Genomic DNA, 6,687 nt, shown 5'->3' with positions numbered 1-6,687 from the left:
TAACACCGAGGGGAATGTCATAATAATTTCTTGCAATTATTCTCATCACATGTGCACAACTGGCTGATTTAAAGTTTCACGTTTAATTGTTTGTTATTGTTGTTTTTTACTTTAAACTAAAACCAAAAGAAATGAAAACTTTTGTTCCCAATCATGTGTTTCTGAAAAATGTGTGGCCGGTTGGTTGTCACATTGCTTGTTACTGGCACATTAGTGAGAACTGTAGAGTTGTGTTAATATCACACATTTGACCTGACAAACTTGTTCTTTTTTTTTTTTACTGGTGAATTTGTGGACCCAACATAAAACTTTGAGAGGAAGAAGTTTTATGTAATTGTCATGGGTCAGAGTAATTTTTCATATGGTTTTCCTTATTATATTACATGAGACATTAAATTTCAAAGGGACTACCTACATAAATAAATGTGAAATAAATGATAGATCACAAAACATTAGCCATTATATAAATATGGACACTTATTAAAAAGGTGAAGTCAGTTTTTCACTAGCAAATTAAAGCTAGTGGTAGCTAGGTTTATAAAGAGGTGTGTAACAACCAACCCTGCTATGGGGTTGGTTGCTACACAGTGACAGAGTGCTAATTACTTTTTTTTGGTTAGGGTTAGAGACCCATTTTGAACCAGCATCTTAAGCTTTGATTTAATAAAAGAATGATTATTGAACAATGTTTCAATGATCAACAATTCATGCAAGATTGAAAAGTGTGACAACCAACGCCAGTCTTATAGGGTAATGACAATAAAAAAGGAAAGGAGAAACCAAATAAACAAAAAAAACAACTATCATATGAGCCCATATAAGCTGTGCTCAGTGGTGAGGCTGTCCGACACCACTGTCCGAGGGGAGGAAGAAATGGCAGGGCCTTCACAGGAGACCCCATTGATTCTGGCAATTCGCTCCACGGATGATTTTCCAGGAGGAGTCTGGAATGACACTCCACGGTCCACCTGGGACCAAGTGATGAAAATTTATGTTTAAATTGTGCACCCTGATGTTTCGCTGACATTTCTGAATTTTGGAATGATTAGGACCTGACGTGACATTAAGCAAGGCAAACAGACAAACTGACTACTGAACAAAGGAAGACAGAGGACTTAAACATGGAAAGGTAACGGGGTAGTGGAAAGTGGAAACACCTGGTGAAAACACAACTGTCACCAATTAACCTGACGCCACAGGGGAAGCAGAACTAAACACACTAAACATGGAAACACAAGACTTTCGAAATAAAACAGAAAACATGGAGAGATGTAGACGTGACAACACAAGCTTGGCAAGAGGATGTGGAACACGCAGACATGAAATACATGACAGACTGGGGGAACGGAAAGGAACACAAGGAGAGGAACATGGGAACAGATAAGGGGGATGAGGCTAAACTAAAAGTTATACATAGAGGACAAGGCAGACCTAAACAGGAAAATGACACATAAACCAGAGAGCATGAATGACAATATTAACTAGACTAAACCCCAACTAATAATAACACTAGAACTGAACATTATCCACAATACATCAGAAGAAGGTCAAAGGTCATGACCTGGATGTAAAAGGTCTCATTAATAAGCAACTGCATGAACAGAATCTCCACTTAGGGTAATTTATAAGTTTTGGTCAAAGATAACTCCATGAGCAAATTTCTTTGAAAAAGAAAACGTGTCACATCTTCAGTAACTTTTCATTTATAAATTGCTTCATAATAATTCACACCAGGTTCTCTGTGACCTCATGGTCCTCTTTAAAATGCACTCTTAAAGTAATATGTGTGTTTATATCATATATGATACATCTTGAAAATCTGTTTTCTTATAATGCATGTGTTTTGTTGTTATAGTTGCACATCAGCCAGAATACTGCATGCTTTTGCATCAACCCATACACTGCTTCCTATTGGATAGTCATGGGAAGTGGAGTTTATTCCACTATCCATATTGTTTTTAAACTACTTTCCTCACAGTTGTATACAGAGGTAACACGTGCTTTTACTCTGCATTTTATTCCTGCAGCAAAAAAAAGCATCAATCCCAGCAGAATGAAGAGTGGTCATATATTAAGAAGCCACCAAATGCTTTCATGCTGTACCTGACAGAGCAGAGGTCAAAGGTCATGGCTGAGCTGAACATCACTAGAAGTGCAGCGGTAAATGCAGTTGTGGGAACGAGTGTAAGTGTGTAAATCTGCATATATATACGTATCTGTTCATGCTTTATGCTGGTGTTTGTGCATGTGTAGCAGCTGTCCTATAGTTATGTGTTGTAGCAGTGTAGCTGTGTATTTATGCATGCTGACAGTGTGTTCTTATGATCTTCTGTCCACAGTGGAAGTTACTGTCAAATGAACAGAAGGCCACATATTTCAGTCAGGCAGAAACAGAAAGATGCCGTCACACCAAAAAGAATCCTGATTGGTCCACCAAAGACACTACGTATGTCCAAACTGCCAACATGCAGTCCGTACACGTGCGCATCACTGAACTGAACGATGAAAAGATCACTGAAAAAAGTTTGTATCAGCTCCTGAAAATTCTATTGTGTTTGTTTTTAGGGCAAAAAGATAAAGAGAATCTGACATTGCACCTCTAGCACAAGTGAGAGAAGATTTCAAAGATTTGTTGAAACAAAAAAGACTGAACAGGAAGTTCAACAAGCCAAGAAGCTTTGTGTGAGGCCAGATCAGATACAGCCATCTTCTTCTCATTCATCTGTGACAGAGCCATGCCAGCAGCCACAGACACAGCCAGGTGTTACCAACCTGCCTCACCAGCAGTCAGCGTGTGTGCAGCTGACAAACACACTCATCAACATACCTGTGTGCAAAGTAAATTGGATCCCCTCTTTCTCTCATCAACACCTCCCTGCATCCACATCCTCCTCTGCTGCACCCCTTCAGCTCCAGACTGAGACCACCTTTGTGAGAAAAACTGGTGAAGACTTGCTTTCAGTGCTAGAACAGCTTGACCCCCTCCCCGTCATTGCCCTGTCTCAGCAGCCCTCCTTTCCTCATGCAACCTCTGCTGGCTGACGCTTGACTGTCAGTGCCAGTACCAAAGAAAGCCACCCCTTCTGGCCTTAATGAATTCAGACCATTATTGACCATCAAGGTGCTGAAGAGACTGGTTCAGCTTGCAGGTGAAACATGTTCTCAACCCTCTTCAGTTTGCTTTCCAGCCTCTTGTGGGGGTGGATAATACTGCTGTCTACCTGTTGCAGCATGGTCACTCTCACCAGGATGGTACTGGTGACATGCAAGTATCATGTTTCTTTTTATATTCCTGTGCCTTCATCCAACTACTTCTGCTGAGTGAGAAGCTGCTCAAGATGGGTGTCACCTCTTATGTCCTGTTTACCTTCTACACCTCGGATTTGTAGTACAACAGTGAAACATGCCACCTGCAGAAGGTCTCTGATGACACAGCAGTGGTTTGGTGCATTTAGGGTGGGTAGGAGTTAGAGTACAGGGAGCTGGTGGGCAGGCAGCAATCACCTCCATCTGAATGTCAGCAAGACAAAAAAGATGGCGGTTGACTTCCAGAGAATAAAAACTTCACTAGCTGGGCCCACGTCCCCATTTTAGGTTTAACAGCATTTTAGTAGGTAAAAGTAAATGCTTTGACATGAATTGAGCTGTGGATTGGGGAAGGCCTCGAAGGGGATTGGCGACGGCTCCCGGGCCTGGCAGATCCCCATGTACTAAATAGAAATGAAGAAGTTAAAGAATTGAAAACAAGGAGGGAGGGAGGGTGGGGCACGTAAATGAGAATAAACAGTTTGCAGAACTGGGGGAACCTATACAGATGACAACCGGAAGGAGCGTGTTTGGAGGCGTGGTCCTGCTCCTGAAATTCCGATACATAATCTCCAATACAACTAGGGTGGAAACAGTAGACAGATACAGGTATTTGGGTATTCACCTGAATGACGGACTGGACTGGAGGACCATAAGTGATGCTGTGTATAAGAAGGGGATGAGCACAATGTACTTTCTAAGGAAGCTCAGATCCATTAATGTGTGCAGCAAGATGTTAGAGATCTTCTACCAGCCTGTGATAGTGAGTTTCATCTATTTTGCTGTTGTCTGCTGGAGATGCAGCATCATTGACAGAGACACAATGTCAGTCTTACTTTTACTGCTTTTAAATTTTTACTTTTGTTTTGTTTTTTAGGTGTTTTTTTTTTATCAAAAAATTGAAATTCCTGCACTCTTTCTTATGGCTTTTAAAACAGCTATGATGCTTAACACTGGAGCTCATGAAAGGCAGATTTTCACTTTTCCAAAGAGTTGTTCTAGTTTCAGCCATGGGCTGTCTAACAAGCTTAATTTAGACCAACATTGGGTTTTGTCTTTCGTATATTTTTTTAAAACTTATTTGTGATGGTTTATTTTTCCATAAAGATTTCGAGATGTTTGACTCTAGTGACTCAAACCAGGCAATAGTAGGTGTGGTGGGGTATGGTTTGTGTCTCAGCTGAAGGGGCGGGGTGTAACAGTGGGTTCAGGGGGCAGTGCTATGGAAGGCTGGAGGTCACAGCCGTCTCTCATTAATTTCATCATGTCGCCACTATTTGAGTAGCATGCCGGGACCCAGAAGAGAGGAGTGGGAGCAGACAGAGGACAAGAAGAGGGCAAACTTAGCCAACAGAAGCTGAAAAGCTACACCTCTGTTATTGTATATAAAGCACTATAAATAAATTGTCACTCATAGTACAGTGCTGAGTGTGACGGGTCTTACTTCCACAGTGATGCCAATGGACCAGCAACTGGCGTAGCCAGCAAATGCGCCAAGATCGTGGTTGAGTTACCGCCATGCATATGGAACAGATGGCAGTGCACCAACAACAGCTAGAACGGTAGCAGAACCAGGCTGAGTGCTACACCAAAGTTTTGGGCAATCTGTTTTGCTCGTCCTGGCACCTCCTGGGCACCACCGCTGCCCCTCCTGGAACCCACAGTGACACTCTAACAGATGAAGGGGACAACCACTGGCCTTCCTGGAGGTTTTTCAGGCCATTGCAGAGACGTGTCAGTGGCTTCTGTTGCTGCCTGGTGAACCAGCCAGCCACCTGTTACCTTTAATAGAGGTCCAATTTTAATGCATTGGCACGGACCTCATCGGGCACTTCACTCGCTTTTTATTAGTTCTAAAGGATGCAATACAATATCGCAAAGAAGGGCTGCTGTGCAACATTTCTGCAAAAAGTCTTGCGCAGGCACTGTTTCAGGTTTTCTCTTTAGTTGGCATTCTGAAGGAGATACTCACACACTAAAAGAACTATGTGAATTATTGGGCGTTAGATCTGTTTCACCTACCCTCAGACTGACAGGTTGGTGGAAAGGCTAAATAAGATTTTAAAATCCATGATTCGTAAGTTCATTCACAAGGATGAGCAAAATGGTCACTGGTTAGACCTATGTTGTTTGCAGCAGGGAGATGCCCCATGCCTCCATGGGATTTTCTCTCTTTGAGTTACTGTTCGGCAGGAAGCCGCAGGGGGTTTAGGACCTAACTTAAGGAAACTGGGGGAGGTCCAAGCCCAGATAAAAGAGAAATTTTGTACTTTCTGGACCAGAGAGAAAAGCTACACACATTGTGAAGATTATCAAGGGAGAACCTTCTCCAAGCTCAGGAATTGCACCTTAACCTCCTAAGAGCATGGACAAAGGCTGAAACTGCTTCCTTGGTGAGCTTGGAGAAGGAAAGAGGTGGAATAAGGTCTGGCGCTGCCAAATTCCACCATTCCTGCCTCCCTTCATTATGATGACCATCTCATACAGAACCAACGAAAAGATGTTGCTGAATTGCAACAGCGTTTTGCAGATGTGTTCTCTCTGAAGCAATAATCTCTTACATTTATTAGCGTGCATGTTTTATTGGCTGAGTGTTGATAAAACCTATTATGAATGAAGTGACTTTTTCTAATCTTCTGGCAAGGGCTTTGCAACCTAGTTTAAGAATACTTTAAGTATTTTAGGGTAATTAATTTTTCAATACATTTCCCACTGGTTTTTGAAATAATGACTGAAATCTTGTTCTTTAAGTAATGATGTATTAAATCTCCAGTTCCTAATTGGTGATGCATCTTCTTTGTGTCACAAAGATAAGACATTGCTGCACAATCACCAATATTGATTGAACGAATCTGCCTGTAATCTCCCTCATAATGGAGCTACTAACTAAAAAGTAATCTCGGGAAGAATGTGAGTGGTGCACTGGTCTCTGAGAGTGGGGTGATGTGAACACACAGCATCACAAAGACCAAAATCATTCATGTATTGTTTAAGAATATCTGTAGTCTCCCAGTTCATTTGACTAATTTCTATGAATTCCTGGATTAAAACCCAGGTTGCAGTCTCCCCCTATTATAATGGTGGTGTCAGAGTGATCCGAAAGTGAAGTGAAGAATGTATGGTTAAAGGAGGGGTCATCAACATTTGGTCAGTATATGCCATCAATACATAGATATTTTATTTTTAGATGTACGTGTAGGTACGAGTCTGTGTGAGGGAACTGCGGAGAGGTGTGTTTATGCAAATATTTTGGGCACATGAGTTAACTGGCTAGTCATTTTAAGCCTCTTCCCTGAAACCAACTCCACATACATCCCATGTGACAAATCTCAGTGAATTTCTGCTGTAAACCATTCAGACAAAGAATAGAAGACAAATGCC

This window comes from Rhamphochromis longiceps, linkage group LG7, assembly GCF_057381845.1.
Source record: "Rhamphochromis longiceps isolate RC_006_pf linkage group LG7, R_longiceps_female_GT1.1, whole genome shotgun sequence".
Lineage (NCBI taxonomy): Eukaryota > Metazoa > Chordata > Actinopteri > Cichliformes > Cichlidae > Rhamphochromis > Rhamphochromis longiceps.
Note: the sequence above shows the minus strand (reverse complement) of the source record.